The sequence below is a fragment of the Orycteropus afer genome, unplaced genomic scaffold (assembly GCF_000298275.1).
Source record: "Orycteropus afer afer isolate SDZICR_OR568_19922 unplaced genomic scaffold, OryAfe1.0 scaffold00074, whole genome shotgun sequence".
Classification (NCBI taxonomy): domain Eukaryota; kingdom Metazoa; phylum Chordata; class Mammalia; order Tubulidentata; family Orycteropodidae; genus Orycteropus; species Orycteropus afer.
In genome coordinates, this window is record NW_006921661.1 from 11,866,044 (window position 1) to 11,875,705 (window position 9,662).

Sequence of the window (9,662 nt, forward strand, 5' to 3'; positions counted from 1 at the left end):
ATATGACAATACATTTAATTTATGAAATTCTTTTGAAGATACAAAATACAAGTAGGAATATGGACTAATAAACTAATAAACTAGTAAACTAATAATAACAACATTATTAGAAAAATGTTGGGTCTGCAGATATTCTCCCAGTTCATAGAACAAAATTGTTAAGGGTTGACTTATTCTTAATTTTAAGATTTCTACATTTATTTGCATTAAATAATCACAAATAAAAGATGAATGAGAAATAAATGAAGTTTTACGGAAAATAATTCAATCATTCAGTCATTTTAGTTAACGATCTTTATTTTTAATGGAACTATATACACATCAATATGATTTTATATTGTGTGGTATATGGTCATATTTTCTGCTAGTTTGAAATTGTTTCTAGTTTGATTAATATAAATGAATACATCACAGTTCAAAATATCATGTGCATAAATAAGCAAGAGCCATCATTTTATGACATATATTTTTATAGCAGCTAATCAAGAATATCAGTGTTTCAATAATTACTGTATTACCATCTTTTCTACTCCTTACTGCTAATAAAACCATCACTATTCTTCTTCTAGTAGCTATGACTTCTTGGAGCCCTAAATTAACAGAGAGAAAAAACCTGGTCTGTGTTAAAAAAAAAAAACGTTACAAGATCATTTAATGTCATCATGATATAAAGCTATACTAATAAAAGAGATAATCAGTGTTTGTCGTATTTAATTGTTAAGGAAATTAAGAATTATGGAGGTCTATGCCAATGTTTATTTCTATGAACAAAGGGAAAAGATTGTTAGCTAAAGTATATTTGACAGCTTTTACTTCAATGGTGAATCAAGAAGAATTCCCACCAAACTGACTGAAGACCACTTAGCAAAAATTATCTGGAAGCCACGTGGAAGATGATCAGCAACTGGATTGGGGTAACAACTTTTAACTTCCAGATCTTTTGATATCCATTGTCTGAATGGGGATCGAATCTGTACTACAAGTGTGCTTATCCTGTGTGTACTGTTGTTAGGTGTCATCGAATTGATTTTGGCTCACAGCTCCACCACGTGACAGAGTAGAACTGCTCTATAGAGTTTTCTTGGCTGTAATCTTTATGGAAGCAGTTCAGTAGGTTTTTCTCCTCAAGAGTGCTGAATGGGTTCAAACTGCCAATCTTTCAGTTAGCAGCTGAGTTCTTAACCATTTGAGACACCAGGGCTTTTAAACAGTGTAATTAAACAGTATAAGTAAAATTCCATATCAGTGTGTTGATTCATGATTTTAAAATTTGCATAATTTGTGCAATATTTGTCCATTCCCATATCAGTCCTAAGCTTAGAGACCTCAGAACCAATATATTGTTACAGCCCGCGTGTGTATAAGGATGATTAAGATGGATAATTATCACTTATCCATACCACTTTGCATAGAAAAATATTACTTTCTCTGACCCTGGTTCACCCCACTCTATTTTCCTCACATCTTTATTTTAGGCGCCATTTCCCCAGAATCTTTTCACGAATTTGCCATGTCTTTACGCAATATACAATGGAGTTCATTAGAGGTGGTACAAGCAAGAAAATGTCAGCAGTGAGAATCATAGCCTTTAGGGATTTGTGCTTTCCAAAGCGGTGCACAGAGGCCAAAGCAATGATGGGCATGTAGAAGATGAGCACAGCACAGATATGTGAGGCACGTGTGGAGGGCCTTGAGCCATTCCTTATGAGATCCAATTCCCATCAGTGTCTTCAGGATGAACATATAGGACACAGCAATGAACACACTGTTTGACATCATACAGAGAGCAACAAAGAAACCATAGAAAAAGTTGACTGTGTTGTCAGAGCAGGCCAGCTTCATGACATCCTGATGGAGACAATAGGAGTGAGAAAGTCAGCTTTTCCTACAATATGTTAGTCTTTTGAGAGTGAAAGGAAATGGGAGCACTAAGAGTATGCTTTTAATGAGAACTACTAGTCCCATTTTGGCAACTCTGGCACTGGTCAGAATAGAGCTGTATCTCAGAGGGTTGTATATGACCAAAAAGCCGTCAAAGGACATGAGCAGAAGAACTGAGGACTCCGTATCTGTGAATCCATGGGTGAAGAACTCTTGAGCAAAGCAGGCATTAGGAGAAATTCCTGTGGTATTGAACAAGAAGATTCTCAGCATAGTTGGAAGGGAGGAGAGGGATAGGCCCAGGTCAGAGACCGCCAACACGGAAAGGAGATAGTACATGGGTGCATGGAGTGAGGGCTCTATCCTGACCACAAAGAGGATCGTGCAATTGCCCAAGATGGCCACTAGGGGATGAGGCCAATGGGATGGAAATCCAGACGTGAACATGTTCCAGCCCTGGGATTCCAATCAGGAAGAAAGTGGTGATCTCAATTTCAGAAGAATTGAGAGTATGCATGGTGAGTCAGTTGGAGAGCATCTAGTCCCAGATCCAAAATTATATTTTCAACATAAGTTTGTTCTCTCATCACTTTTTTTCCTGAGACATAGACAAAGAAACTTAAAGTTTTTTTTTTTTTTTTTAAATTTTACAAATCAAGAAGTGAAATAAAGAACTATTTTTCCTAAACAGACTATATGTAATAGTGTGAGATAATGCTGACTGACAAGGGGGGCCAGGAATATAGTTAAGTCCATAAGTTCCTTAGAAAGAATATTCACATAAATAACTGTTTTCCAAATAAGTCTACATTTAACTGTCACACTTTGCTCCCCCTATTACCAATTAATGGAACATACAGCAAGTTGTACTATGGAGTAATTCCTTTCACCTGGTCCCAAAACAGACTAGGATTTAAAAGCAAGAAAAACAAACAGACAGACAAGAACAAAAACAGGTAAAATCCAAGAAGTAGAATGTAAAGGAACAGAAAACCAGTGGTTTTTTCCAGTTTCTAAAGCAGGGATTGTGGGGCTGGCGCGGGATCGGGCAGTGTTTCGTTCTGCTGTGCATGGGGTCGCTATGAGTCGGAAACGACTCGACGGCACTTAACAACAACAACAAAAGTTATTTGTTCCAAACATTTCCAGGCCAGACATTGAGCTTCAAAGGGCAATTTTACTCACAAGCTTTCCGAGGGAGAAGCCCAAAGAAAGGACAGAAAATATACCATTTATGCTCGACTTGAAATACTCTCTTATAGTACAGTGAGAATTCCATCTTCTTGTATGGTAGCAAACAAAATGTTCTTAAACATGATCAATACATAGCAGTGCTCTCCATCCTTCAGTATGGGAAGAGGGGGCATGGACTTTCTTTAACACTAACATAGATGCTCTTAGATATTAAGTGGCTTAGTCAATTGGATTATAGGGCAGCCATTGTGCATAGCAAAGTTAGAGATGTAGTACATTGGGATGTGGAGGAGCAGAAATGGCTACATCCAATTTTACCCCCTGAAATCATAAGGTTCATGACCTATACATTTTATTATAAACATAAAGGAAATCATAGGAAGGTTAAGAGGTTAGATGCACAATGAATACTTTACCCCTTATGATTTTTCATAATTAAACATTTAAATAGCTGTGTGTCTAAGCCATATGTTATATAGATTATGTTTACAAACAGGATGAGGAAATAGGGGAATTCAGAATGATTTTGTAAATTGATTTCCTTCAGACAGTGTTCTAAATTTTACTAAGCTCCTGGGTGACTTTGAACCGCCATCTTCTGGATTAGTAACTGAGTACTTAGCCATTTGCACCATTCAGGTACTCCTGAGTTTTACTACTAAGAATTAAAAATTCTAGCTGCTTTCTTTCATCCAGCCTTTTTCTTAAACTTTTTACATGCATGATCTCATTGAATCCTCAGTGCAACCTTATGAAGCAAGTGTGTTATTAACAGTTTTATAAATTAGGAAAGAAACAAACAAATAGTAAAAGAAAGAGCTGAAATTCAAACACAAGTCTCTTTTGTTCTCTTGTTGAATATCAACCATTACCTTATACTGTTCTTTTTAGTGCTTCTTTTCCAATCACATGTCAGTCATGTGGCATAAATGGGTTGCTTGATTCTTATCCCAAAGTTCTTTTTCCAATAACTTGAGACCATAATGTTATCTCACCTGTCCTTTCTTCTGAGACTAAAGCCCTCTCCCCAGATTCTAGTCCAGTGGCTAGAATTCTGTTATCCATGGACTAACTTCTGGATTTAGGCTATCTATCTTTCTATTCTTTGCTTATGTGGATTATTTATATCCTTTCGTCAGATTATCTGCACTTATTCCATTCCCTAACCCACATAGACATTTGACTTTAGGTAGCATTTTATGTAGCAATGCAAGGGCAATTAGATAACATCTGAAATGAACTATAGATAATAGTGCCAATGTGAAGGAATGGCTAAAAGAGAATTTTGGGAGAGCTAGACTTCCTTAATTTTCATAGCCATTTGTTTTTCAAATTAAGTAAAACTGTTCACTTGCCATGCAAATACAGCTCTAAGACAAGCCCCGTCCACTCCCCTTTGCAGCAATTATTATTTCTTTCAAATCTCTAAGTCTCTCCTTTATAAGAATTCTGGAGCTTCCACTACGTTAATCCTTATTCCCAGCCTTCGCTAACCTTGCTTGCTGAAAGTGAAGAGGGCTTGAAGCACTCATTGATGAAGATCAGACTACAGTCTTAATATGAATTACACCTCAACATAAAGAAAACAAAAATCCTCAGAACTGGATCAATAAGCAACATCATGATAATAAAAGAAAGACACTTAGTGAGGTGGATTCACACAGAAGCTGCAATGATGGCCTCAAGTATAGCAAGGACTGTGACCGGGACTGTTTCGTACTGCTGTACAGGGGGCTCCTATGAATCGGAGCTGATACGACGGCATCTAACAACTCTAAGCCCCAGTTCTTGGAGTACTCACGTTTCAGACACAGTCCAGGAGACAAAGCCATATTACAAAACAATATTATGTTAGGGTTTTATTGAACTTACTGTTTTACCACATAGGGAAAGAAAAGTAAGACTTCTTACTTCTAGGCTAGACACTTCTTTCTCAGTCTCAGTGCCCCACATCTGCTGGTCCATACTTTTATCTGTAGATCATAGACTCCTTTAGCTTTCTTCTGAATTTGCTTTCATGGGACACCAGTTATTCCAGTTTGACTACCCTCTGTAATCACATGATTTCCCTGGGAAATTTCCTAGAAATTCCCAGTAGAGGGCCTGGATCAGGGCCACTATTTTAGCTCATCGGTTTCCATAAGATTATGCTGAACTGGAACGGACCAAAAGTTTTGGCGACTTGAACACTCTAAGGAAAGTCTACTCCAGAGATTAGAGAAAGCAGTTGAGGCTACCAAGAAATTGTTTAATCCAAAATTAATTGGTACATTATTTCAAATTCAATATTTCTTTTCTCTTCCGTTTTTTCTCTGTGATCAAGAAATGTGTCTTTCTTTCCTTTATTATTGAAATAAGATTCATAGATAGTGAGATACAGAAATCTGAAATGTACTGGATTTTTAGCTATAAATGCAGTCAAGTAGCCATCAACCATAGGAATATGAAAATCTCCAAATGTGATTGTGGATTTATCCTTTTCTTTTTAGATCTGTTAATTGTTTATTTGCATATCTTGAAGCTTTCCTATTATATTTGTAAACATTAGGAAAGCTATAAGTTTTTGGTAAATTGACTGTTTTATCCGTGCAAGATTTTTTTTTTTTTTTTTTTTTCTGGTGATAGTTTGATTTGTAAAATCCACGTGCTCTAATAATAATATGGCCACTCTTGGTATGCATGTTTTTTTTTCCCCACCCTCTTACTCTTAAACTATATATATCTTCACCTTTCAAATGCATCATGTGTAATCAACATATGTTATATAATCCAATGTGACAAATGATATTTTATAATTGGAGTTTTTTTTATCTCATTTACATTAATATTATGAAAATATTTGATTTTAAGTCTATCATTGCTTTTTTCTTTTTCCCTCTTTGTCCTATATACTTCATATTCTTTGTTACTTCTTTCCTGACTTATTTTGAATGTTTTGAGTCAAATAAAGTATATTTCAGTATTCCATTTTATCTCCTCAATTACTTTTTTAGGTTATTATCTATCTATCATCTTTTTGTAAGTGGTCCTGGTATTATGGTGTACATATTTAAGTTATAACAGTCTACCATGAATTAATAATATTACACTGACCCACATGTAATGTAACAAACTTTTAAGAGTATGCTTCCATTTAACTCAATTTTGTCTTACGTAATTATTGTCAAGTATATATTTTTATGTTATAAACTTTAGAATGAACTGTAATCACTTTGATTTAAATAGTAAAATCTCCTTTCCAACGATTAACAAAACAGAAATATTTACTTATATATTCACTATTCTTGCCATTTTTCCATTCATTATTCTTCATTTGCATTTCTAACGTACTATTTTCTTTGGTCTGAAAAAAGTTCCTTTAGTATTTACTGTAGTGCTAGCTCTTCACTTTCTTAGGTTTTTTTAATCCCTAAATGTATGTATTTTGTCTACTTTTTGAAATATGGTTTTGATGTCTACAAAATTCTAGATTAACAGATTTTTCTTCAAATGTTTTCCAAAATGTAATTATACTACCTTCAGTCTTGCATGTTTCTGATAAGTTGGGTCTTATTTTTATCATTGTTTCTCTATATGTAATACCTTTTTCCTCTATTTGATTTTAATATTTCTCTTTATTTTTGGTTATTAGCAATTGATTATGATATGTGTAGGAGCTCTGGTAGCATAGTGCCTAAGGCACTTGACTGCTAACCAGAAGGCAGGCAATTCAAACCCACCAGCTTCTCCTCAGGAGGAAGGTTGGGCAATCTATTTCCATAGTTATACCACCTTGGAAACCCAAGGAGGGGTCACTATGAGTCTGGTGTGACTCCACAGCACATAACAACAGCAACAACATGATATACATAAGTAGGATTTGGAATTTGTTGCTGTGACCCTTAACTCATATGTGAGAGCTTGATTCCTGTTAAGAGTCTCTGTTTATTAAGCATTTTTTTGTACATTATGTTGTTAGGTGTAACTGAGTCAATTTGACTCATAACTAAGCCATAGGACAAAGTAGAATGGTGTTATAAAATTTTCTAGGTTGTAATCATTTCATTATAGAAGACTTCAGGTCTTTCTCCCACAGAGCCACAAAGTTGTTGTACATATCAATAATTATTTTTTTTCTATATTATTGAGTAATATATCCAACTTGATGGCACATAACAACAACAGTTGAGTAATATTTCATTGAATGTGTATACCAGATTTTATATTCACCTATTAATGGCCATGGGTTGTATGGTAGCTAAGTCTATATGTCAACTTGGCTGGGCCTGGTTGAGAGGTTTGGGAGCTAGATGTACAATTAGTCATGATGAGACTGGTAATCAACTCCATGGTGGAATCTACTATATGAACAGCTGAGTAAATGCCTCATCAGTACTGTGCTTTTTATTTGTCAACCTTGGGCTTGTCAGTCTCAGCAGCCAGCAGCTGTCTGAGTGAAGAAAAGTCTCTAGCTTCAGTGGGCCAGGAGCAGGAAGCAGAGCTGAAGCCCAAAGTTGAGGTGCTTTCACCCAGCCCTGAGAGCTTGGCACTGTGAACTAGGACTTAAAGCCTCAAAACTGTTAGAGAATCAACTCCTATTTGTTCAAGTATCCCATTTGTGGTATATTCCTGTCAGAGCAGCACTAGGTAACCAAAACAGAATATGGTACCGAGAGTGTGGGGTACTGCTCTGACAGATACCTAAAATGTGGAAACAGGAGTAGGGTGCATCCTTGACCTGAGACCCTGGCAGAGAGACCCTGGCATATGGCATAAGAAATGGCAGGGGCAGAGCCCAGAGACCAGCATGAAAGATGGCAGTAGTAGAGCCCAGAGACCAGCAGGAGACAGGACAACGTTACCAGCCCATGGAGGAGAAAGCAGGATGCCATTGGGTAGGTGGCTTCCTGGGAGAGTGGTCTGCCTTCAGGAATTAATTGGTAGAAGAGACCAACATGAAATGGAGTAGCAGGTTGGCAGGCCCACAGAGCAAGAAAGCTGAGTGCTTTTGAGGCAGGAAGATTTCCAGCAGAGTGGGTTGCCTTTGGCACAATCACCAGAAGTGGAGAGACCAAGGAAACAGGAAGCAGAGCTGCCTCGATTCCTCAAGGGTAGGACCATGGCCTTTGATTATGGAACCAATACAGCCCCCTAGGTTTCAAAGAGCCAGACCTTCACCAACTTGGTTTTGGAGTGTAGGGCTGCTTGTTCCTGTGAGCCAGTGGAATGGAGTCATAGCCGCTGCCTGAAAGTGAGGGGGCAGGGTTGCCATTTCCAAGAGGTTGAGGTCACCTTTCAGGAACTAGGGGACTGGAGTCACCCACTGAGAGACATCTGTACAGATGTCACCCAGTGAAGATCTGTACAGGTGCCAAGTTGACAAGGGGTGGAATTATGGTAGTTAAGTCTGTGTGTCAACTTGGCTGGGCTTGGTTGAGTGGCTGGACAGCTGGATGGAGTATTCCTCATGATGAGACTGGTAATCAACTCCATGGTGGAATCTACTGTGAGCAGCTGAGTAGCTGCCTTAGAGATGTGGTCTGCTTCCTGTATATAAGGAGAAGGCTTGGGAATGGTCTCTAGCTTCTGGCACACTTGAATCCTGCATGTAGCTGTGTCGTTGTTCAGCAGGCTGCCATGCTCTGCTGACCTTGGGACTTTCAATGGACTTGAATTAATGGCCTGTTGTGTGGTTTGGCAACATTAGGACTATACCTTTTTACTTGCCAACCTTGGGCTTGTCAGTTTCAGCAGCCAGCAACCATCTGAGTGAAGAAAATGCTCTAGCTTCAGTGGGCTGAGAACAGGAGGTACAACTGAAGCCTAAGGTTGAGAGGCTTTCATCTAGCCCCTAGAGCCTGGCACTTGGAACTCAGACTTAAAGTCTCCAAACTGTTAGGGACTAAACTCCTGTTTGTTCAACTATCCCATTTGTTGTATATTCCTGTCAGAGCAGCACTAGATAAACAAAACAGGTTGTTTCTAGTTTTTGTCTATTGTTAATATATTTGCTATGAATGATCATGTGGTAGTTACTGTATACACATGAACTTTCATTTCTTTTGAGGAACTACTTAGGAATATAATTGCTCTGTGACATGGTAAGTCTATTTTTAATTTGTATGCTATATTCTTGAGGCTGTATCTTTAGGTGTATATAACATGATGGAATCGGAAGGAAGTTTGGGCAATCCTACTTCCGTAGTGATACTGCCTCGGAAACCCAAGGAGGGGTCGCTATGAGTCGAGGCTGACTCGACTGCACATAACAACAACAACATGATGGAAAGAAATTTTTAATTTTTTTTTTCTTTTATGGTGTATATTATTGTTCTTCATCAGTATTGTATATCCTTTGTTAAATTTCTTTGGTGTGTAATCAAGGTGACTATCTAGCTTTCTTTCACTTCATATTTGCCTTATGTATTATTTTCCTTTCTTTTGATTATATTATTCCATGTATTTAGCTTTAATGTGTCTTTTGTAAACAATATATTATTAGATTTTATTTCCTTTTTAATTTAGTAGTCTTTGCCTTAAATGAGGAGCTCTGGTGGTGTAGTGGTTAAAGCATTTGGCAGTGAGTGGTTTTTTTTTTTTTTTTTTTT

At 37.3% G+C, this 9,662-nt stretch overlaps 1 pseudogene; it reads right to left on the minus strand.

The window, feature by feature from the left end:
* Window positions 1-1,466: 1,466 nt before the first annotated feature.
* Window positions 1,467-2,419, minus strand: LOC103197206 (annotated as a pseudogene).
* Between the last annotated feature and the right edge of the window lie 7,243 nt (window positions 2,420-9,662).